The sequence below is a fragment of the Amblyomma americanum genome, chromosome 6, assembly GCF_052857255.1.
Source record: "Amblyomma americanum isolate KBUSLIRL-KWMA chromosome 6, ASM5285725v1, whole genome shotgun sequence".
Taxonomy (NCBI): domain Eukaryota; kingdom Metazoa; phylum Arthropoda; class Arachnida; order Ixodida; family Ixodidae; genus Amblyomma; species Amblyomma americanum.
The window spans coordinates 87522523-87548585 of record NC_135502.1 but is presented as its reverse complement, the minus strand read 5'-3'; the positions used below and the strand labels follow the sequence as shown (position 1 = coordinate 87548585).

Below are 26063 nucleotides of genomic sequence, written 5' to 3'. Positions count from 1 at the left end.
CCTGAACTTTAGGCGAACTTGTGCTACTTTGGGCAGCTGCGCCTAACGCCTTGAGGCTAGATGCATCGTTTAACATGCAAAACGTGACTTAACCACTGATAAACTCAAAGAGGTTCCGGTTCATTTGACATGCAGATGGGAAGCACGTAAATCTCTGGGGAACCAACAAATGACCACAAACATCACAACTAGAGCCGAAGGTAACATGCAATAAATATTTCGTGATCAGTTTGTCTGCACGGTCGTAGAATCAGGGGCTTTGAAAAGTTTGAAGTGCCGTCTAAAGTTCTGTCTCCAATTTTTGGTTTAAGCGACATTCTTGCGCTCCCCGCTTATTCGTTCTTTTACACAGGCACTCCTCTTCTTCGGCTGGCTCTTTTTTTTTGATCCTGTATTCCAGTAAAGGATACTTATGGTGGCTCTTTCTGGTTTACGAGCTAGAGGTTTTCGCACGGTTTCGTGCACTGACTGTCCATGGCTGATAAACCTGATGACCTAACTGCTAATAAAGCGTCTTTATTCAGTTCATTAGCGGATTTTATGATGAAATTCAGCTAGGCTGCATACAGTGCGGGAGACACGGTGCACAATGCAACACGCGGACGAGCACGGACTTTCAACTGAACATTCGGATCATACGAAAGTAGAAGGCGCCGACCAAAAGAAAGGATGGGATGACGTTTCGGCTCCCTCACGAAACGTCATCTCAACCTTTCTTTTGGTCAGATAGTGAACAAGGCTCTAGTGGGGGAGCCGAAACGTCATCCCATCCTTTATTTTGGTCGGCGCCTTCTACTTTCGTAATGTACCATCCCGACCAGACGGGTTTCCGTCAGTCTCTATACTTCAAACGTTCAATTCCTTGTGCGAAGAGCAGAAACGGCGTGGTAACGAATGACGCGACTACATAGGGTGCAACAGCCAAACAAGAGAAAAGCACCAAACAAAAAAAGAAACAAAAGTTGCGGGCTTAAATCTTATAGGTTGCATAGCTACTCACTAGGCCTTTTGCAAATAAAAAGGTCTGATAGGCAAAGCACTCTGGGGCATCAATCAAAGCGCTGGGGGCTAAAGCCATCTCGGGACACAGTAGAGTGAGGCAGCAGGAGAAGCGCCATTGATGGCCGGGAACCAAGGCCAAGAGAAAAATTGGCTTAGGGACGGGTTTGCAGGCATGAGCTGTAAGCCAACCAAAGAACGGCAGCAAAAAATAGAGGACATGCATGAAATAGAGTGTAAAAAAAAAAAACAAGCGGAAAGTGAGGGCGCTCTAACTTTTTTACCTCTTTTTAATTAAATCACCGGACGCATGCGTAAAAAGCGCGGAAAAGCCCTCCATAATGCATTCCTGCATTAAAAGTTCACCCTTAACCTAGATCACCACAGCGAGGTATATTGCGCTATTCGTACAGTGCGAAGGAAAAAAGAAGAGCGGCGAAATCAACACAACAATGTTCTCGCACATTTAAGGCCCTTGAATGGTTTCAGTGCGAGTCTGAAGTTAAACTTAATTCGAATCCGCAGAAACTATCAAACCTGTACCGCTATATCCACACCAGGATATTGAAAGGTACAGAGCGTACAGAGAGAGAGAGAGAGAATGCGCAATTTGGAGATAGGCCCGGACAGCTTGTTCCACAGTTTAACGATGTCCGGTTCTTCCTATAGCCCGTTTATATTAACACGCGCGAACATCATATAAGCCGCGTCAAGGAGTGGACCGCTGAACGCTGCAGATGAATTTGATGCCTCCAGACGGGCGGCTCGCCAAACGGGTATCATGTTCAGCTCGTCCGGGTGTGGTTGCACGCTGTATGCGGCCGATTAGGCTATACTGAGGTACAGTACAGAACAGTACGAAACAATGATATCACTTTCATCCAACTGAAAAGATCACAGGTGATGCCTTAGTGACATCAGAATAAAGTTTCAGTAAATTAATTTTCTTTTGATGCGTATAAAGGAATGAAAATGATATTGTGCTTAATCACCATCCCGTCACCGTTATAGGAACTCGCTCTGAAGCCACACGTGTGTGGACCCCACCTTCGAGTAACTGCTCAGCGGGTCCGCGGAGCGGCCAGAAAGTTCATTCATTACAAGTCATTATAAACACTGTTACTATTTCCTTGCATAAACATTCCACCACATGATTCTATATATTAGTTTCCTTGAAGCCGGAAAGTCACTGAAATGGCGAAGACGACGTAGCAAAAAAGAACTAATCATCACTGCCATTCTGATTTTCCAATTTGCGCAAAAACGAACGCGTCTAGGTACGACATATAACGCGACTTGTTTATAATGCCGCTTAATAGAACAACTCTACTCCGGATCTCCACCACTGCAGCACCTAGTAAGAGAGGAATGCATCGTAAAGTTTATGTTGAGCCGCTCTGTGATGACGCGAAATGACAGGGGTAAAGCACCTGCTGTTGTAGACGCGTGTCAGCCGCTGAGTCCTCTCACCTCGTCGAGTGTTTTTTTGACGGCAGTAAACCGGGGGCTTGAGCTGAGGGCGCGGAAATGTCGAGGAGCCTAGAATGGCTTCCCTCAGACTCATGAACGCCGCGCCGACCGGAAGCCGCGCTTCTTTACTGCGCACTTATGTGCGCACCTTCGCAACATTCACCGTAGCGAAGGCAAAGGCGCTAGAGCACCAGAACAGCGCCGGGACTGCATACGCTCGGTACCTGTTATATTACTCGACATTCGCTCCTCATAAAAGCGTCTCGTAGCGAATCACCTTGAGGGTTGCCGGTATGCCCTGACATAAAGCGAAAGCGTTTCTTAAGTAGTGAGGAAACAGGTCGTTGTTATGCACTTTGAGTGAGAATACTCTAACAGGAGGGAGACAGAGAAAGAAGGTCAAGAAAAATAAGTGGTTTCATCGAAAAAAAAAGCTAACATTGTCGGAGCGAAAACAGACGGGAATAAAAAAAAATGTGGCGTAACCTGTTCCACTCCTTGATTGGAAACACTGAAAAAAACACTCGAAAGAAAACAGTATGCGTGCAATTTATTGCCGGTTACGCCCGGAGTGGTACAATGAAAAAATCGTAAAACGATCTCTGCTTAATATATATTCAATATTTCCTGGGGCTTTGGCTTTGCAGAACTGCTGTTTGCTGGCGTGGCATCCGTGCGGGATAAGTTTTTATAAATAAAGCGGCGTTTAAATGATTTGATATAATTATAGTAGCTCCAGGAACAAATCTGCTAAGTCCTGAGAAACGAGAGTATTCTCTCCGAAGCTGATAGCGCCAAAAATAAGAAAGAAGGTGACGAACCGGCCGCACGGTAAAGTTCTATAATAATGTATCTTGAGCTAATAGCACCAGAGTGCCCGAAGTAGATCGATGAGGCGTTGCTACGAGTGATATAGTGCAGCAGCTTTGTTGTTTAGGAAGGATACGTATCAAGTTGAAGCCTTCGATCTTCGATGGCTCACCGCCGTGAACGCATTCGACCGGCCGATTTATGGAGGTTCAGTATGACAGCACGATGAAGGAAGCGAAAAAAACAAACATGTTGGGTGCCTTTGCTAGTTCACCACCTGCTACTGAACGAACGTTCATGGGAAGAGTTTGAAGAGCTTTCCTGCGGCTACGTCGGGGCTAGTGATGTACACTGCTGTGGAAGCTAATAATCAGGCCCATCGAGGATTGTAGATATCAGTAGGGATTTAAAAGGTTACTGGAGAGCATGGCAGTGAGAACGAGTTTGCTATGTAGCTATAAACTATCCGAGCAATTTGAAATCTGCATATGGGTCACGAAAGACAGCATTAACCGTCGTCAAAACACTTGGTTACTACGCCCGTTCCCCTAACTTGCTTTTGTCTGAAAGTAATTAAGCTAATGACACTGCAAGATGTCAAGGAGTCCAAATGTGAGGTAAGGTAACTACATTACCTCTTATTTTCGAATGCTCACTTTAAAATGCAGGAGAATGTTCTGATAGAATCGGTCTTTTTTCTCTATCGTCACCATGACTGGCATTCAGCGGCGATGAACTTTTCCGAAATTGAAAAAAAGAAGTGTCTTAATTTTGGGGAGTGTCTTTTCTTTGGGGAGCAAGTCTATGATGCATACATAAGCGGTAGCGAGAGTATAGCAGCTGCTTTAAAAAATCTCCTATAATATTTTAGCGACGAGTAAGCGCATACTCGTACAGAACACTGCCAGACAACACTTCTGATTGGCCTGCCTCCAGATCGGTTAGAAAGCAAAGCAAGTGACACAATACAAGAATACAGTTGGCATTCGCGCCTTTGTGGTTTGCGCCTTTTCACGTGCATTATAACTTTTATAGTGCGTCATTTTACTTTGTAAACAGACATGTATAGATGGCTTAAATTGAGCAGCATTGAAATACATCGTTCATCTCAAGCAAAATAAATAAAGCAAATGAAAGATCAGCCCTATGACTATGTACCTATGCAACGTATGAACTGTACCCGCGTGTACCGATTCCCGCTAGCAACGTCAAATGGGCGTCATGACGGTAGCCCATCCGTGATGCGTTATATTCGTGGCTAGAATCAACGTTGGTGAAGCTCATCATTCACAGACCCTAGATTGAAAGCTAAGTGACCCCTGTTCAGTGATTCGCGCCACGTGCCCAGTGCCCCATCAACAAAACAAAATACTCTCGCGGTTTTGTTTGTCCACTACGGGCAAATTCCCTGCAAGTAGGAATAGCACGCGGTATTTTGTAGCAAGGAATCTATCAAGGGTGTTTAACCGCTTTACAAGCTCTTCAGATCCTTCCCTCGGCGCAGATATAGTAGGTTGGAAGTTTCACCCACAAGGCAAACACATCAAAGAAAGTGCACTGCTAACCCCATTTTGAAATATCGGGCCTCAGACAAAAATAGTTATTTGCTATTATTAAGTACCTTAACTCAAGAATGTATATTACACATTACAGCTAGTGCTGCTACACGCATGGCAATGCATCCAGTCCCACAGCTGAACGCAATTATAGCTCCAATGACTACCAGGTGTTTCAGGGAAGTCCGTCATTAAGTTTTAAACACGAGCTTTTTGAGCTAAGGGTATATTAACACCAGTGCTGGCAGACGTCGAAAAAGAGGCGTTTCATGTTCACTACTAAAGTTATTGAATAAATCCTAACAGTTATCTTTTTAACTATTACAGATAGGCGCCTGATTGCTATTAGAGATTTCTAGCCGACCGTTAGTAATAGCCATATTAGTTTTTAGAATTTCGAAAAAAGATTACCTCGCTACTGTGGCTTCACAACTTTTTGCCATTTCTGGCGCCATTCGAAAACCTTGCGCATGTGGAGAGCGAAAAGCGACGCCAATCAAATCGCGTCACTCCGTGGCGCACGTACCACGTCATATCCTCTGCCCCGCCCACGCTGGAGCAGCCAACTGACGATTAGCGGGGAGCACCGCAGTACGTGAGGCACGGGGTAACACTATCTGATGGATGCGGCTTTGCGGAGTGTCGTGTTTTGATGGACGACGCTCTGCGCTCTCCATAGGCGCGCGGTTCGCGAATGGAACTAGAAGTGGCCCAAATTTGTTGAGCCACAGCGGCGAGGGTAATCGTTTTTTTAGTTTTAATATTGATATGGCTATTACTAACCGTTTCCTACAACCCTGTAACAGCAATCAGGCAGCCATTGGTAAAAAAAGCTATTAGGATTTAGTTAATCACTTTACTAGTCAATTTGAAGGCTTTTATTTGACCTGACCCCAACAGTCGTATTATCATCCCGAACAAGCGCTTCTTGGCCTGAATAAAAGCTATCTTCAAAAATTAGTGGCGGGATTCTCTGAAACACCTGGTATAAGATTAATATGACGCCGGATTACAGCTGGGTTCTAGCCGTTTTTTTTTTCCGAATTAAGGTCACAGGGGCTCTACGCCGAACACGAAAATGAGTTGTTCAGCTGCTTCGCAATCGCACTATTCATCTTTCAAGCTTTGCGCGAGATAGTTTCGAGTAGTTAATTAGTGCTAACATTTCTAGCAGAGATGTTTCCCGATGTGCCACGACTTGAATGCATGTGTTGCGGGTCGTTTGCTAACGAACAGCACTTAAGTGGGGCTCGGCATGTAGCTACTTTTTAAGCACGAAATTCTTAATTGTCTCATTGTAAGTGGCTTCCGAAGGAAACATTGTTACGCAAATATTAATACGAAGTGCCCGGCATCTTTGCTCTGCGACTTCTTGAAAATGTGTCCACTCTTCTACGCTGTATCCTGCGGAGTCGTAATGCAAAGCCATCTAGGCGAATGAAAGCAAACCGCAATAACATGTCAACTGTTCGATCTGCGGAGGTATTGCGAAAATTCAATTATTAACCTTCTATGAGCTGTTTTCCACTTTGAAAGACCCAAGTCCTGGGTCAGCGACGTTACTGTGTCTTGCACGCGCAAAAAGGGTGGTCACTGAAGCCCAAAGCACTTGACACGGAACGTGGGTGGGCTTTTACACTTCGGAAAGGCCGGAGTCTTATCAATTGGCTCGGGGCGGGTCAGGAGACTTACACTATCCGACCATTCAGCAGGACTGAAGAATGCAGTGTTCATCCATCAGGCATCCTCCAAAGCACAAATATTTGAGTCGGTTCATTGCCAAGATTCTGGAGAATAATATCAAGACATTTCAAGATATTGGGTGTGCATCTCGATGGCGCGGCACGATAATATACCGGTGTGCGTAAAGAAAGAATTGCAGTATGCGCTTTCGCTGAGGCAAGAACTTGCTCAACCCACAGCTGATGTGGCTACCGGTGCATATAAAATGTTCCTTGTAAGTATCGCAGGAGTTCCAGAAGAGATGTACAAAATGCTGACAGCATTACGGATGGATCAACTAACATGACACAGACTCATAACAGCAATCAGAGGAAATCAGGTGATATCGCACATGACACCGCGCGTGCGGATGGCGGTGCAAAAAAAAAAACTTATCAGTGCTGCAGCTCTTCTTCGGGCATGCTTTTGTTTTTGTTGCTCATTTTCTTCCTTAATTCATGGCAAAGAACACAGCTGGACATTAGCACCATGCACCAGGATAGCCCTTCCAGTAACATAGTTTCGTCAAAAGTCGTTAGTCGCTGTCATGGCACAGGCAGTGATCGTCCGTGCTCTGTTTAGCCAAAAGAAAACCTTACGTACATGTCTCATTTCATTAATTCTAGCCTTCCTGCATTGGGCTGAAAGCGCCGAACGAAGGGATACGACAGTGTTAACCGCAACCTTTAATTGTACGTCTACGTTTCAAGAGAACCGCAGAGTACCAAACACGGCAGAATAAAAGACGAATAAATTCAGCCGCGGAGAATTCTCCCTTTTCGCCCTTTAGAATTATGGGGCATGCTCATACAAAATCTCTCCGCGCAAAACAGCCCGAGCTTATAAATCACGCGTCCTGAGTTGAACAGCACCACTGGTGCATTCTAGTTTTCTTTTTCGGAGTTTTTCTTTGCTTTATTGCCTTCCTATACTAAAGAAAAAGAAAACGTTCGGCAAAGAAGCATAACTGCGCATTCATCACTTCTCCTAGCGGCCAAGGGAACGAGAGGTCACGCCTAAATCCAAAAAACGTATCCCGATAAGCAGGCCACGATGTCAAGCCCACGTGTACGTCGGGTCAGTAGAGAAATCCACATATGGCGGCTACTTGTCCTGTTTTGTTTTTTAACCTTCTTCGCTTCGAGCTCTTTATTCGTGACGGCCACAGCTTATTTTTGTGAGCTTTGCTAGTAGCTGGACTCCGAGGGGACTTGTGGCACAGCAAAACATTGCAGCTTCAATTCGAACTTATCTGCTACCAGTACGTCATTGTTGCCTGGCGTGTCCTTTTTGTTGAGGAAGGTTAGAAAGGCTTTACACGGAAACCACCTCTGCATTTTCTTCTTTTCATTTTCTTTGGCCAGTGATATTGTATGTGAAACGACAACGAGAACGCACTCGTAAGAGAGCATCTTCAACTCAAATCTCGTAACAATGAAGAAAGCGCAAATAAGGCAATTTTGAGAATTTCATTTCTTATTTCTGCTAACGCTGCAGAGTCTTGGTCGCAGCGGAAACAATTCGCTCGGATCATGGTTTTTTACAGCAGCAGCGTAAACGTTCTTGGACGCTAAATGTTCAAATATAATTTCACTCACTTTTCTCAAGTTTCTTATATTTCTTTAAAAACCCTTACAACTTAAGAATTAAACGGCGCTTGCGCTTATTACGCTGTTGGCGCTAGCATATCTATATACAGAGTTAGAAGTTCCCAGGCCAGTGTGTCTGTTTTTGAGCCTTGTGATTACGGAAATTTTTTACACCCCCAAACTTAGGAACCTTCGGAGGGTAAGGAAGGGCCGGATCCTCAGCTCTGAGGGCCTTGGTAGCCTCCCGAGTACGTTTAAAGCCTGAATTTACTGCTCGGAAGGAAACCCGGAGGCCTAGAGACTTTTGAACGCCTTCATATTTCGCGTTTTTTGTCCACAAGCTTGTGATACATTCGCAGCCAACGGAGTGACGGATGTCTTCAGCGATGGGAAGCTGGTGTGCACTGATCCGACGCTTCATTATTTTAAAAATCAATAAACATTGCATTAACGTTGTCGAAATTCTTGTCACTGATGAAAAACCATCTACTTTTATGAGCGCGAATGCTGCGCAGTGTTAATTCCTTTTCATTTAAGTTATTTTGAGGGGAAAAACGCACAACTTTCCCATGCAGTTTGTTTGAATTTTTTCATGTTTTTTAATTCTTAATATACATTCTTTTATTGATTCTTAATTTTCATTAACACTAAAGTATTAAACAAAAAGCACTCTTAAGACGAGCTTCTCTTAATTCATGCAGCGGTTACAAGATTATAAGTTATTAAATGTGTAATATTTATTTACCCAGTCACTGAACCAAACATCATGTGATTACATGTTGCTACGAACTAGCTCAAACATGGTTTCATAACGCTTGAGTTCTACCCTACAGCGCATCATCGACGTCCTAAATCTGCTCGTCATCTTTTTCTGATACAACTTCAATGCCCGACTCATTCTCGCAGAAAAATTCGATGTGCACCATTGTCCCTTGTCCGAACGGATGCATAAAACTGCTCGTTTCAGAGAAACACAACAACTGCCACCATTATTCAAGCGTGCTGCGAAGTTTGAAACATCGCTGCCAGGCAAGATGCACGCTATAGCCAGAAAAGTCGTTTTCTTCAACTTCGCCTCGCTAATAGCGTCAAAACAGAGACATAAACTGATGGATCAGCCTACCACGCATTTGGCATAGAAAGCAAAACATAATTGTTCGCAACGAACGCGACTCGTCTTTGGTGATATTGGCAGAACGTCCCTTGATCCACGCGTTAAGCTCCCGCTTATGTTCCTGTTTCTTCATTTCTAAACAATGCATATGCGATCCATACACACAAAAAAACTAATTATTTTAACGTCGGTTTCAATTCCTTAAAGCATTATTGAATGACCGGACATAAACACTGCCAGAGACGTAGACATTGGAGTTCCGAGTAAGGTAACCGTACGAGAATTTTTGTACAGCAAATTAACGGAGGGCCTCTATTTTTCAGGTGTTCTCTAAAATAAAACCTCAAATGTCGGAGCAGCTCCATATTTGGCAGGCTGAAAGTCTTCATCACTGCAGGGAAAAAGGTAGTTTGTTTAGAAATGCACATAAAAAACGAACGTTAGCAAGGTAAGGTGGCCATCAGGTTGTAATACGGATTAGATTTAAATAATGTGCGTCGTAACACAAGTGCTCGTGTTTCAACTACGAGTGCATCAAACCGCACGATATTGTTTAATGATCGCCAAGCACGATCACCGAGCGAAATGTCAGCTTAACGAAAAATCTGCTCCGAGCCCACTAAACTACGCTATAGCGTCTAGGAACGCGAATCACAGACGAAACGGGGTGCCTCGTTTGTTCCGAATCTTGTATGCCCTGTCGAGATTTTGTGCCAAATCCGAGTGCGTCGGCTCCGCGTGAAACCGCAACTTGTCGCTCCTCTGTCTTCCGAAGATGTCTTTGCAGTGTAGCGTACGCACAGTGTGTACAAAATAGCTTGAGTAAAATTCGTACTCTGGTTCTAATACTTCGCTGGTGCTATCCGTAACAGAATTAACGCTGGGAAAAATTCGCTCGACAAGCTCCACTAAGATACCTTGAATATGAAGACCTTTACTGCGTTAACTTCGGATATAGAGAGCCTAAGTATTCCCCGTCTGATATAAGAAAGTTTCGTGTGTTGTTAACCTCGAATATAACGAACTTCTATGTGTTACCTAGGATTTAACGAGCCCAAGCGCGATTACTCCCCTAAGCTTTCGTGTCTGGACCTAGAATGTAATGACCTTATTGTGCTGGCCCCGGATATAACGAACCTAAGAGTTTGGATAAGATCGCCTAGTAGTTTTTTTTTTATGTTTTCCTCACAGTCGTATTCCTTGTTTACACGTCCAAGTCTCAAATACCAAGAAATGTCTGGCGATCCATCGTGTTGTTTCTTTTGTTCATATCTTTCATGACCATCATTTCGTCCTACCTCTCTCGCTGTATTCATGTCGATCTGTTCTGTTGCTGCTCATTTAGCACGTCAGCAATCCATCATGAATGTGACTACACGGCAGGAATTAATTCGAAAAGCAAACGTGCTGAATATCTTTTTTCCTATCAGGCCAAGAACAGAGAGCCTTAGTTCAGCATTTGTTACCTCTAGCGACACGGAACCTGTTACAGGTTATAGATGACGGCGTTTTATAAGTAAATATATACAATAATAAGAATATTTATTTCTTAATGAAAGGGCGGTTAGCCAAAATGCCATCGAATGTAGGAAGCAGAGGTGCGATTGATGGTTGCTAATGATCTTCAAGTAAGACCAGGTTTTCATTTAGTATTAGCGTTACGACTGTGCCATGACGGAACAGCTGCCCGTTTTCGCGCAGTGTTGCTAGGCCGACATACTTCTTTTTCTTCGCAATCGCGCCGGCAAGAGTAGCCGTGGCCACTTCCAGGCACGTCACCACCCAGCCAAGTAAATAGAAGTACAGACACACACAACACAAAGGCCTTAAAGTCGCGAACTGCGGCATGTACAGATATAAGGCTCAAGAATACCGCCTGAGACTCACCCATATTCATGTGAAGCACAGAGACGCGGGTATCCAGGAGCCAAGTAATCTATAAAAAGACGGGTATCCGTGAAGATTTTAACATTCTACAATGCACACTTTGAACGATGATCTAGCCAGTGCTCTTGAAGCGTAATATTTATCATAAAAGTTTTTCAGTGCAACAGCATAGAAGAACACAAAACTCAAGCATTCAAGCGGGAAGGGAGCGCGCAGTAACACTTAAGCTCACCCACTAAATTGCATGTGCCTCGTTGTCGCGTTCTGCCCAAACCATTTGCTGAATCGTACGCCACGTCATGATCAGTAAATGCAAGCGCGTATTGATAAGACATCTGTTTAAAGCTCGAAAAAGCAGTGCTCTTTCGCTCTTCAATTTTTCTTTGAAAAACTGACGCTGTTGTAATAAAACACCCGGATGAAGTTTTCCACGCTTAAAAACATTGATGCAAAGCATCATCACAAAGTTTTATGAAGTGCGCAGGTACCGAAGCCGAAAGGTAGGAAATATAGAGGCATAAAAAGAGAATCTCCCGAACAAAGATATTCGGATACGATAGTGCTGCGCTATTATTGACGAAGATTACTGATTCTCTAAGGGCCGCTTATACGCGTTTCCGGCGGTTTTCAGTGCCAAAACTTCCCGATCCGATCCGTAAGTGCCTTGAATGGTGGCCAAGAATGAGGCATAGCTCGTAAGATAAAAAAGAATAACTGCTCCGCACCTAGAAATATTCTACCCACCGGCTTTTCGCAGCTACTGCAGGTCAATTGGTATCGTAATAAGAAATATTTTACCCGCAAATGCAATGCGTATTGTCTTATTCACTAGAAACTCAATGGCTCCGTTCTCTTTCTACAGCTAACAACCTCTTCTTATCGCTTTTGCGAGCCTGAGAGATTTCTTCCTTGGGTGGTTGCCTTATGCGACAGATTTGTTACTTTAGTCACTATTCATTCGCCACGTCGCATCGTGCGATACAAACATTCTATTTTTCCTCTTATACTTCTTTGTTTTCCACCATATGCAGCCACGCATTTTTCTTCTGCGCGACATCTCGGTCGGCTGGCAGTGCAAGAGGCTGTCTCTGCAGCCTTCCTTTGTTCGTCGGGTACGTAATGGCCACGAAAGCACGCACCACAATACCCTTCTTTACATGGACGGCATCGTAACAAAACTAATCGTTATCTAGATGCGTGCTTCGTCGAAGCGTGTCCCGGTGCAGTTAAAGTTGTACGTACCACCTATCGTGGTTTGTGCCCTATTGTTCTGGCAGCATTTGTAGAAACTGATTTACGCTAGAACGGTAAGTACAGCCACCCACAGTCTTAATAAGAATGGCGGAACGGGTGGCCTGGACTGCCGTCAGCGCCACGAAGCGACAGTCATCGGTGCAAGATAATGCTCCCGGCAAGTTTACGGTGGCTGGCAGTAGCTGGTGCGCAGCAAGCTTTGCCTGCTTTTTCGCTTGTGCTTGATCACCGCCTGGACGGCGCGCTCGTTATGGGGGTGTTTCTGCGCTTTTTGCCCGCCGATGCGCAATGCTCTTTGCAGTTATCGCGGCAATCAAAACTTGCAGTCAAAGCGGCCTGTGCACCAGCTATCGTCAGCGACTGTAAGCATACTGAAAGTATTATCTCGCCCCGATGACTGTCGCTTCGTGGTGCTGAAGGCAGTACAGGCCACGCATTCCGTCATTCGGGCGGCTGTATGCATGAAATCAATCGGTAGCCGCTGGAAGCTCGCGCAATGAACGGCAACACGCTGATGGAGAAGTTAGTTTTGGGGAAAGTAATCTACTGTGACATCTGTTACAAAAAAACAAGCGAATGCATTGGCAGAAATTGATGAATTAGCGCCTTATAGTATGCATGACAGCTATTGCTGTCCTTTTCTAATGCCTCCAGCTTCTTTTTTTCGCGGTTGAACAGAAAAGAAAACAACATTAAGCGAAAGGCGACTTCGAGTTAACGTTACGAACCGGTCCTCAGGTGTTATTATAGACGCCATGGTCCGTTTCTTCGGCATCAAAGTAATTAATGAAAAGGTCTTCCTAGTCGCAACACTCGTCGCACGCTCCCAAAGCGGATATCACAAAAGGTGTTTGAGAAAAAAAATCGTGCACTGAAATTACCATAAAATTGCAAATAATTATACGCTGGAGAACAACGCTATGCATTCCCAGTTCCGGAGCTCTGCGCCTCGCTTTTGTTCTAATACTGCACTAAACGGGTCGTAATTGGCGCCAGATGGACGAGTTCTGACATTGGGTCATTGCTGCTTACTTCCAACAAGCCTCCCTACAGTGCATCCCAGCAATCTCGGTCGAAAGTCTAGCAGTCTTGTGTGCTTTCTAGGGGTTAAAATTAGCAGCACCGCGTTGCAGTGCCTTTTTTACTGCTTCTTCGATTACACTTTCTTGCAAGCCTCGTATCCTAATCTAAGACTGCAGACTTCTTCCGAATGTTTGGAAGCGGTCACTCTTATTCGCTCATGTGCGGATAAAAAGAGTTTTGTTTCGTGACATAAAATACCTGTCATTCTTTACCTGCTAGCTTCGTACATTGGAATCCTTCAATCTAGTGGAATTCTAAGAACACTGCTTCAACTTTCTTGGTTTTTGTACTGACGAAAAGCGGTATAACTACGCCCTCCAAATGAGTCATATTTGCCTTGTCAGGAAGCTCGAACTTTCTCACCATTATTGTTTTCTTTTTCGTAAAACATTAAAACTACTTCATGAGACAGAACTCATACAGATATATGTAATCTAGTATTCGCGAGAATAAATAAGTAAAACTCTTCAAAAGAAGTAAATAAAAACTAAGCACTCCGCTCTCCAAATATGTGTCACAAAGTGGCTGATACGATAGACGGTTGCGTTGAACGGAATTGCAGAGAAATATTTTAAAGAATTATAACAGCTGTTCGATTGATCTCCATTCGTATTTCGTTTTAAAATTAACGCCATTTTCAGTCTGCACTTGCATCCGTATCGAGACATTTGTTTGTAATTCTGCTCAGCTTGTGGGCTAGTGATGCATTAGCAAAATGACCTTTCTAGTAGCGAGAAATTGATGGCGTTCAAAGAAAGACTAAATAAATTGAAAACAAAAACTGCAAGGGAGAGCACTCCACACCAATCACGCTTGCGCAAGCACGAAAAAATGCTGTCTAATACGCTTGCATAAGGATAGCTCCTTCTCAGGTCTTTCTGGTCAGGAGCCGAGTGCCATAGCCTTTGAGCCACCGCGGCGGCTAAAGTTCCCTGAGTGCAGGACTTGCGTCCGGTTGAAACTCTTCTTTTCGGCCATGTGATATGCGTGTGTAGTGCAGTGAGTGCTGTATCAGTGTGTATCAGTGTGTGTATATACAGAAGCAACATTATGTCCGTAAACTGCAGTGCGGAAGAGTTCAAAGAGAAGAATGTGGGAACTGTTTTCAGATAAGTGATAATTTTGGGATTGTGAGCAAAGAACAGGTACTGTGTGTGAAGCTGAAGGAAGCCATTAACGCTGTTGCTTCATACCCTGAAAGGAGGAACATGAGTGTCACCCCAGTTTTTTTTGTATTTTTCATATATGCGGCTTCCTTTGAAAGGAGACGTGTATCCGTTTTTTTTTAATGATTTGCGCCAACTTTGAGCTCATTCACTGGAAGTACTTTTGAGTTTATGAAGCTCGTAACGACATTTTCTTAGTCTTCTTCTGTTTTCACCGGACTAAATTCTCTCCAAGCAACTCGTAGCTGAATTTAGACATCTTCAACACCAGGCACAAAAAGAGGGTCATGACACTATCTTCCAGTGGATACCTGAACACTGTGGCATTGTCGGAAACGACGCCGCTTACGCTGCCGCTCGATGGGCTCACAGCAGTGCGAACACTGTCCAGATACCACTGACAAGAGCCTACGCAGCAATAAATCTGCGAATGCTTGGCCGAAATAATATTTTAGCGCCATGGTCTTCTCCTGGAAACTCTGCATGCCGTTTGCACCGCCTCGACCCCTTACTTGAACTCAGTCCTCCGGCTGGCCTCCCCCGCTGCGATGCTACGCTGTTGTGTCGCCTGTGGCTGGGAGTGGCGTTCACAAATGCCTACTCCCACTTAATCGCAATGGCAGACTCTCCTGCGTGTGAGATCTATGGGTGCGACGAAACAATAGAACGCCTTTTTTGTAAATGCCCTCGGTTTCATTGTTAGCTTGCACTCCTGGCTGCAACACTTCGCCACTTAGATCCTCGGCTCCTTACTGAAGCCAAGACTCTCGGTCTTTGGAGTAAACCTTCATCGCAGAGGACAGCTGTGAGGACACTTTTCAAGTTCCTGAAGGACTCAGGACTGAGTGCAAGGTTGTGAACTATAAATGTGTGCCTGTGTACCCTGCAAGTAATGACTAAAGGAGACGCGGAAAAGTGATCCCTTCCCTCTCTCCCCTTTCTGTCTCTCCCTCCGTTCCCCTTCCCACGTGTAGGGTCGCATAGTTAGCCTCCCTGCCTTTCCCTTCGTCTTTCGCTCTCTCTTTAGCTAATTCAAAGGTCTCAGTGAGAGTCACGTTACGCTTAGCCTGTCACTATTTCTCGTGGGAGCTTCAAGTGCTCTTGCTTATCGTGGCCAAAATTATTGAATGCACTCTTCGTGCGACTGAGCCTCGGTGTCTGATATTGCGATCGGCGTTCGGTTTCAGTGTAAGCTGTAAATATCAGAGTGAAAGATTAAACATGTTTCCACTTCTGTGTACGATGCGTCAAGACAAGGGTAACCGATATACGATCTGGTACCCGCGAAGGACAAGGGCTTCAAGACCAGCCGCCAAGCTTACTGGTGAACGGAGGAAAAGCGCCAGCTTCGATTAGAACGCAACAAGGACTCTACTCTTATCCCTTGCGAGTTCTCTTTCCATGCTTGACTATGAAGCATGGGCTGCTGAACGCCGCCCGCACTCTTGACGCTCTGTAACTCTCTCAGGCAACGTGTATCAGTTTCATCTGATTGTAATCTTTGCTGTGAGCCTGTCAATATTATCGTGCTACATTGTCTACTTCGAAGTGCGTGTGTACTCTGCCAGTTTTTTTTTGTGCTTTACATAGGCACGCAAATCAAACAAATAATTTCTTTGACTGATAATAAAAACGTTTGCCGTCACCAGTGCGACTGACGCGAGCCGATAAATTATAGCGAACCCCCGTAGTCTCATTCATCCCGGTGTTATTTGTTTCTTACGCTTCGTCCATAACCAGGAATCGTCCTACAAAATGTGAAATTGCGCACAGGTTTTTTGTGAAGCCCATTTCATCTATTGCATTTTTTGCGTTTTGCTGTGTTCTCTTCTTTTTGATCGCGCTATCATTTTTATCCTCCTGTGTAGTCGCGTGAATGCTCACTTTACGAGGGGCTATTTTCCTCAGGGGCTCGAAATGTTAACTATAAGCATGTGGCCCGTCTTTGACATTGTCGTGACAAACAAACAGATTCGTTACCTGCTGCACTATTATACCGTGGCTATTAGCTTCCTGCTGTCTAAACAGACTGCCCTTGCTGTGATAAATGCTGAACTATTCGAAAAGAAGGCTGAGAGAAATTTTTTTTCCAATCACGAATCCGCATCTCGCTTCAGCTTCTAATTTCTTGAGTCAAAGAGCTAGGTCCCGCGTTCGCGAAACGGAGGCCACACGCTTTGACAAGACCGAGTCAGATACACTCTGCAGCAAAGCAGCTGACACTAACACCAGCGAGACAATTTGTGTCCCCCTCTTCCGAGCTAGAGCCTCCGTGTGTGCCGGTGCTCGTACATGTACTTCATTCAAACACCGTCTCGTATTTGGCTCGTCAAGTTCCGGCCACAACCGCGCTTCCCCGCCGATTCCCGGAAGGGAGGCATCACCCTCTTTCACGATGCGCAGGAGAACCGGAGACTCGTAAAGAAAATCTAGCGCAGTTGCAGAAGAATGAAGGAATGTTGACGAAAGCTTAGCTGCGGGCGATCGTCATGAGCAGGCGGCATTTTCTGCAGCTTGTAGGAATAGGGAAAGAGAAAAAAATTACAGAACAAGGGGAACTGTTCCAATTTTTCCCCGCCGGCGTGGTTCCCTCAATTCTGCAATTCCGAGTGCACAACGGACCGGATGAAGTAGTGTACGACCACGCACGTCTCGCTGTGTGCCTGCCTCCCGTTTCCTGGATCATAGGAAGTGCTCGATTAGTAACCACAGCCGCAGAGCCAAAGGGTTCATAAAATGCGACGAAGGAAAAGACAAGCTGCAGGGTGCCTGTTGCAGCTGACATAAAGCAGATTGTTGCCCACTCAAAAGAGGAGAAAGCCTCCTTCCTATGCAGCGTGCACAGCCTAGTTGCCTCCACAAGTACAACAAAACGCTTTTTACAGGAATATTCTGCTCCCAGCGTATTCGTTTATTTCCCGAAACAAAATTCGCAAACATCTGCGATACATTTTCTTGATTGCACGTTTCATCGGAGTGTATATCAAACAGCTTTGCAACTTCCGATCTACAGGCTGGTGCCCGAAATAACTAACGTATTTACTTCTGTTTCTAGCTTAACCTCAAAGAGCACTCTTCTCTTGTTCTGTTCCCGTTGTCTTTGGTATAAGCATCAGTCCTTTCTTTTTTCTTACCGGAAGTGCGAAGCGTGTCTCCTCTCTTGTACACAAGCACTCGCTTGTACAAGACACCGTAGCACGTACTCGCTTCTCTTGCCGTTAAGTTCGTGTCACAGCCGCATCACGAGGGTAAAAAAGCACAAAAGGAAAGAGAAATATTGCCAAGGGCTGCTCATTAGCAAAGTGAGGGAGTCTATATGCAAGAAATATTATGCCCGCAGTAACTACCTCATCACATTTGCATCGTGTCCAGGCGTAGTGCTGCAGCGGCTTCAGCACGTTCAGGCGGTCTGAAAGGCGCCAACCAGGGAGAAAAACTACACGACAAATAAGTAGCCATGCCGCAAAAAAAAAAACGACCTTCGACATTTTTCTTTCCTCCGACGGGAACTTCTCGCAATTCACCATTTATATTCACAAATTCTGCGAAGGAAATGCAAGCGAAGAACGATGCAAACGAACTAAGGACCAGAAAAACAGAAAGCAAGCTCACCCGACGGAGAGTTGCGTGTGCATAAATCTGCAGTACAGACTCGTGGAAAGAATGCAAGAAAGAGGGAGAAGTGGATGAACAATTGTAAAAAGGAGGACCCCCACCTCCACCGTCACCTCAGTTTCCAGGCTCCATCTATGTGCTGCCGTCGTTGTATTTTGAGCTCCGAATGAAAATTCATATAAGGCACTCGGTCGCGCTCGGCCTTAATACGTGTTATATATACACGGAGGAAAGTGCTCGGCTGGAGTGTGCGGAGATGATCAGCGAAAGAGAATACGAAAATGAGCTCCTAAGGAAACGCTCTTTGGTGGTCTACTTTCATGGGTAATAAAGTAGGCAATGAATTTACACGCGCGCGTGTTGCGAGAGTTGTCAAACATTTGTTATGGATAACGAAATGGTAATTTGAGCCGGGAATTGTTTTTGATCACGGAAGGATTGAGGAGGCCACTTCGACTGCTCTTTCCGGTCTCCATCTTTGCCATTTTTGCAGCCAGTATGATGGCATACAATTAATGTTCAGAAAATTTCTGCTATCTTGACTCATGTCTAGGAATCGCATATTGTAACTGAAATTTTCAATTATGTCCTTCGATATCTCTCCTCCTCGAAGATGTTGAATGGTATATATGACATGGTAACCCCATCACCCCTACGGTAACAGTTTCTACTTTTCGCAAAGCCGTGCTGCTCGCTTTATATTCTCGAAATATTTACATTTCTACAGTTTCCTCCTTGCTGGAGGATTTAATAAATGCGTTGAGCTCACTGTCATCGCATCGCCTTGAACTTTCACGTCTAGCGCTTTCACATAAAATTTAACACCACCAGTAACTTCACGGTGACTGCTTCCAGCCACCCGTAACAGCTTTCTCACGCTGCGACCACCGCTTCAAATTCTAACATATCACGCACCATCCCGTTACTCGACATCGGCTATTTAAAGCACAGTAATCTCCTGGAATAACTAGCTGTCAACCACTGCCACTGCAATTAGCTTAGAAAAATTCGAAGTGCTGACCTACTGTTATGCTAATACTTGTTCTTGGTCGCTGCTTCTCTTAATCCTCCTTGTAATTTGTTTGCTTTTATTGATTACTGAGCTTCGATATACTCCTGTTTATTGCCCAAAACTGCATTACTGCCGCATCTCAGTTATATATTCTTTGTTTATATTGCTTTTCACGTTATACTTCTCGGCATGTTTCCTTCCTTTTTGTTTCGTTTATATTCTCATTTTCCATATTTGGTCTGCTGACATCTTTATGGGGTTTGCACCTACGTCTTCTGGAAATTTGATGCTGGTTGGATGTCACTCACATCTTTTGATGGCCATTTGTTATCGTCTTGCTTTATTTGTTTTTTAAGTAATTGTATATTTTGTCCATAGCGCCTCCTTCTCTTCGTTGGGGGCATTAAAGGTCTTGAGTAAAAATTAAGAAAAAAATCAAGTAATTGGTTTCCTAGTTTCACGAAAAAAAAAACGCCCAACCGGTGCTTTTGTGGCAGCGTTTCGCCAAGACCACTTTTTTCGTCGAAAAGACGCTTTCGTCGCATGGCACAATGTGATTTCTTATGAAACAAAAAGCAAAAGAGTTGCCAGGCTCAGCTTAGTGTATTTTTCTTCGAAACGAATCAGTGTAAGCTTTCCAGCCATAACAAGTTAGACCATGATCCTTTAGAATCAATGGCTTTAGACAAACAAAGAGTTACGTCCTTTCACTGCTGGCCATATTGAAAAACTGCCAGGGCTCTTTTTTACTTTTCACTTACGTCGCCAACCTCTGCAGCTTAGCGCCACGAGAAAGCGCACATCTTAAAACCTATAACTTTCTCGAGGCGAACAAAGAATTTCGATGAGAGCCTTTTTTTCGGTGCGTGCGCGAAAAGCAATCTTGTCAGCGCAAACTAAAGCCGTGTCATTAATCAGTATATACGAAAACCTTTTTCCAGAATGGTTATATCGGCATTTTGCGTTCAGTTTTTCAACAAATTTTAAATAAACTTAACGTTTCGAAGTACAAAGGTTAAAAGTTATCAAATGTTTTATCAAATCTCGCCAAAAAAAGGTTTGTTTAGATTTTCATCGCGGCTTGAATTCTTGAACCAAAGTAGGCTACATAAAAGTCGCGAATCATAGCAAAATGTACGAAGTTTTAAATGGATGTGAGTATTTATCGCCTGTACTTTTGTTCTTTTTTCTGGTACTGCCCATGCTCGGAGTTGTCGATTAAGTAGCATGAGGTCTGTGACATTCACGAAATTTTATTCATTTTAAGATTGTAAACAACTTCAGTCGTGTGCGCACGAACAGATAAGAGAACAGCAATATATGCACCCCTCTCTTTGAACTGATAACAAAAAGAACATGACTTGTGAGAGCACGGTTTTCCGCTTTAGGATTCGAAATAACATCCCTCAAACTGAAGCGCTAAAATCACCCACCCCCCTTCCGCAGGAATTAGTGAAAATAGCCTTGGTAGCGCTCAGTACCTCTGCAAGTAAATAAAGCGCTCAACGCTGTCCGTCACTCGAGAAGCATTATTAAGCTGCCGTCACTTTAAATGCAAAATTTCTAATGATGACTCCAAAAGAATGCTTCGTTACATGATCCACCTATAAATAAGACCAACTTGTTTAATTTACCACGTTGTTTTCACGTTATTGACAGATCTTGGCAAGATTCTCTAGAGATGTGGAGCAGTGTATCGTGGAACGATGGAAGCGAAACCTTAGCGTCGCTGCTGCAGAACGGAAACTGTACTCAAGCCTTTAACTTGCATATGCCTAAGCAACTGCACTCAAGCTCAACCATCGTGTCTGAAACCCAGTTCATTTCGTACATTTTCTCTTCCTTTGCTGAAAGACACACTGCTTTTCCACTTCAGATATACCTCCCATGACTGTGCTCACACTTGGTAGTCTGTTGTGCCTCTTTCGACATAGATATCTTTGCTTATCATGTGAATTGTTTACTATTTTCAGAATATTCTTCACTAAGAATTCATACATTTATGAGCGAATAGCATTTATTACAATCTGTACTAAAATTAACAGCATCGGTGCATTTATTACGAAATAAACACTGGCGTTGCTGGTTTGGCCTTTTGCTTCGCTAAGGTTGTTCAGGAATTAGGACGAAACTTACGTCTGGAGCGAAATAGCTCAGCTGCTGTATAAGAAAGGACAGCTTATGGCTTCCGCACCATGAACACTCTGACATTCGTTATGGCGGACAATTAAAACTAAACACGAAAAATAATGCATTGCCCTTAACGCCTAAGGCACAACAATCTCCGACACATTGAGAAGGAGAATGCTGAAGTGCCTGTGCTCTGAGATATGAATTCAAGCTGAAACTAACCTTATGGCGTTTGGTTTGGTTTATTGGTGTTTAACTTCCCAAAGCGACTCTGACTATAGGGACGCCGTAGTGAAGGGCTCCGGAATTTTCGATCACCTGGGGTTATTTAACGTGCACTGACATCGCACAGTACACGGGTTTCTATAATTTCACCTCCATCAAAATTCGACCGCCGTGACCGGAACCCGCGTCTCTCGAGACAGCAACCGAGCGCCATAACCACTGAGACACCGGGGTGGCTAAGCCTAGGATGTGTCCCTCTCACAACGTCAAACGATGACGTGCCTACAAGTGAAATTGAAAGCAGGAAACCTCGACCGATTCTCCCATCCGCTTTTGTTCTGTTGCTACAGATGTGCTGGGTGTGGTGGTCACCGAGGTCCGCCTCATGTCGGACAGCAACAAGACGCAGTACGTGCTACAAGGGGAAGGGGCCACGCTGCTCTGCTTCTTCGTGCTGTCGCCGCGCGAAGAGCTCCGGCGCGTGCTCTGGTTCAAAGATGGCGCCGAGGTGTACGTGTGGCGCAAGGGGCGCCGGCCGCTGGCGCGAAACCTGTTCGACAAGCGAGTCGACCTGAGCAACCGCTCTCCCTCCTTCATCACCATCCTCAACGCATACATGTCCATGCAGGGAAACTACACCTGCAGGGTGGAGACTGATGCTGGTGCCTCGGAAAACGATTTCTTCCTGACTGTCATCGTCGGTGAGTGCAAACGTCGGTCTGTGTAATGAAAGCCCCGGAAGTCTGCGGTCATGCTCCCCTGCACAAGTGAGATCATGTGAAATACGATGAGCTTTGCACTAACGCTAAACTTCTCTTTCACCTCTAGACAATAGAAGCAACAATTATTGCTGTTGTCGGACTATAACCTGGAGTCAAAGAAACTCGTTCAGCCACTCTTGTTCGACGGAACCAAACAAGTGTGATAACGCTAAAACGGAGGCGGCAAATAGCTTCTGCCGTCTCCTTCATATCCATTCCCAGTCAGTCGTTCTGTGCTACCCGGAGCTCTGCCGTTGAAGTGTTGCGTTTATGACACAGCTCTTGGCGGGTTAGACACCAAATGGCTCTATACTCAAGAAAGGGGCGCGCAGAAGAATATGCCGGGGCACTGAAGGAAGCGCGTGTTGCCATTTATTCTGTTTCGAGCTTGTCCAACCATTACGTATTCTACATCACGTACATTTGAGATTATTGAGCTCTGATCTGCTATCATCTCTTGTTTGGGTATTTCTATTGTTATGGCAACATAATAGGTACGAGAGGTAAGACATATAGAGTGAACTGTGCGAAGAAAGTTCTTGTGGGTGAGAGGTATGTGGCTATATAGACCAGTAACGGCTCTGCGAATCTGGAAGTAGGGGCTGCAAGGTTGCGGTGATCTCTGTAGGCCATGATTCAAGGCATATTAGGCAATAAATGCTTTCAGCTCCCATCCTCGGCACTCTCAGGCGAACTGTGTCCAAACATCACGGTTCAGTGGAACTCGAATAAGACGCGAGATATCCGCCGGAGATGTATTCATGTACTGGAAAGAGGCCGTTTTAACCAAAAAGAAGAGGCAATTAAGCTGAGAGTACGAAATTTTTTTGTTCGACAACTATCAACCTGCAGTACCGCCCTCCACGAAAGTTGTACCGCCGATGGTGAGGCGCAATAGATGGAGCCGGCGTCCCGTTCTGTGAACGTGCGTGCTTGTAATTTTTTTATTTTTTTGGATTATTCTGGTATTTTCTTTACTGTATACACCACTATTTCCGCTTTGTTTTTCTCTGGTCACAGTTCTCTCTGTGTAGACTGCCTTCTCACCGCAAGCGACATCGATGCTCTTGAAGCCGCGCTCTTTTTCTCGCAAATGAAGTTCTTGATTCATTTCTTAAAGAGGAGGGATTCTTTTCCTCTGTTCAATTTTATTCTCTATTGTTGCCGCGCGGATAGCTTTCCAATTTAATCCCCTGTGGTGCCTGTAAGCGCCACATCATGCACTTTTTCCTTTCGCACATTTCCTTGGCGTATTGAGCAATGCAAGTCAGTGTATGTACATCCCTGGGCTCAAATAAGGAGCGACTGTTACTTACAAACAATATGCAACCTCTAGTTAAATCAATAATTGGCGTGAGCAGCGTAATTACAGTGTATTATCTTCCCTACTTCAGGAATTTCTAAGCTTTGTGTAGAAATCAAAACGAGCATTTTGTACGTAATTAAACTTTCTAAAAAGCTGCGTTCTTTCGGTCCGTGTCCTGCAGGCTCGTGCAGGGACGGTAGCTGGACGACGTTCTCAGACCGCGTGTCGTGCACGGAGACGGTGGAACTGGACTGCGGAGGCATGTTCCCCAAGCCTTCACCCGCGTGTTGTGTGTACAATGACGAGACCGGCGTCTACCTGAACACAGTGCCCTTCGACCGCGTCCAGCCGGCGGCAAACTCAACTTACGAGGTTCGACTGCATCGCGTCTTCCAAGTGCGTGATTGGTTGTCGTACCGAAACCTGACTTTCCGCTGCCACGTCATCGTTTTGGGCACCGACTGGCGCTCGGGCATCTCCCACAAGCTATTCTGAGGTGGGTGGTATTGTCTTTCAGCGGAGATTATAGTTACAAAGAGGGAGCATGTCGCTGTGTAATTTTTCCTGTCGGCATTGTTAATCTGATTGACATTTATGCACCATGGAGCGCTGTCATTTACCGTGAGTTACAAGCACGCTTTAATATTTCGCAATATCACGCGGCCCAACATCGTGTGACCTGAGAAAGAACCAGGAGATGTACCTCCATAGAAAACAGACTCACACATTCCACAGCCCTTTTAGTACTACACGCCACAAACCAGGATTTCATCGAATCAGAACGCAAATTTTGTTGGGAGAAGGCAGACCTGTACATATGGTATGAGCCTGCCAAAAAAGACCAAGTCTTTGATAGCATAACTCAGCCAACCCCGGAGCGGCGGGAGGCGGTGCTGTCTAGCTCGAAAGAAGGACGTCAACTTATCGAACGAGCAAGGGTAGCTGCTTACGCCAATGAAGCCCGGACTAAGGACACCACCCTGCTCTTTCCAACCCACTACCTGTACATCATCGCCGCATTAGGCGTCATCGGGTGGAACTCGCTGTCGTAAGTCGCTAACGCATGCTTTGTGCACGTATGTGTAAGGGTTACAGCAGATATCAGGCAGAACGCGCGGTTGTGAGATGCCACCAAACACCTCTTGGACTCTCTGTGAGCACATACCATGCCATACCATACCATACGATACAATAAAACACCATACAATACCATACAATGCCATACCATACAATGCCATACCATACCATACCATACAATGCCATACCATACCATACAATGCCATACCATACTATACCATACCATATCATACCGTACCGTACCGTACCGTACCGTACTGTACACTCAACGCGTACAGTACACGTTGAGTGGCATATGACCAAAGCACTCACACGTGGATAATCTAGTCCGGAGAAAATGTTGCTTATTTCGCACGAAATGCTACAACAGAATGGAAAAAGCCAATTCAGCAGCGAGAAGAGGTAATCTATGTGTTGTGGGTGCGAAAAATGAGATCCATGCAGGGGGACAGAATGCCGAAAAAAACTCTGGTCTATAATCAGCGCGACATTCTTTCTCGATTTTACGCAGCAGCGCCTCGCGGAAAACCAACGACACGCGATCGCATGTTCCCTTTAACAGTGGACCATACTGTACATCTCTCGGTGTCCCGGGGGAGAAAAGCTCGGTCTGAGTTGTGTGGCAACTCGTTCCCTTCTGTACTCTGGTGACCAGGTATACACATCAACTATTTGATTTCACCGTAGGCTTGTCACGTTTGGAGGATCAAGGATGCCAACAGAGGAATCCTAACCTTAATGAAGTTTCGGTGTGATATTTTTGAGTCTGAGTTTTTATTGCGAGGGGGGTGTGTGGTCGTGAAACCTATAGCCACCTATTCTGCCGCTCTTTTGTGGCAGACTGCTGTAAGTCTGTCGACTATCTTCCCTTTGTGGACAACTGCCACCGTGGCTAGTACACCTTCAGGACACGCGGCATCGACGTAGAATACGCCTTCCTGCATGCAGTAGTGTTTCTGTATTTTCTTTTCCCTTGCATGTCTTCGTGCCGGGTGGTACGTCGGGTGCATGCTTCTTGGAAGGGGAGTAGACTTGAAGAATTCCCTCCAGGCGCTTGGGATGGCTTGGTTAGTAAGGTTGAGGGGGCACTCAATATTGAGACTATTGAGGTTCGTTCTTCCTGTCTATGTGGTCGCCAGTCGGACCACTTGAGCGGTGAAGAGTGCCTGAATGAGTTCTTAAATCATCTTGTGGACTCCTAAGCGGAGCAGCCGCTCTGTCGATGTTCATAGCGGTAGTCCCATAACTCTGTTACAGCGCATTCTAATTATGCTGTCCAGATGCGTT

At 45.0% G+C, this 26063-nt stretch overlaps 1 pseudogene across 1 annotated transcript in view; it reads left to right on the top strand.

Annotated features, from left to right (window-relative positions):
• Positions 1-26063, top strand: part of LOC144094822 (uncharacterized) — a 45414-nt pseudogene that overhangs the window by 17081 nt on the left and 2270 nt on the right. Inside the window, exons 2-3 of the transcript XR_013306587.1 lie at positions 21983-22333; positions 23881-24195. The product of XR_013306587.1 is annotated as an uncharacterized LOC144094822 (transcript). The remainder of the gene's footprint in view (positions 1-21982; positions 22334-23880; positions 24196-26063) is intronic.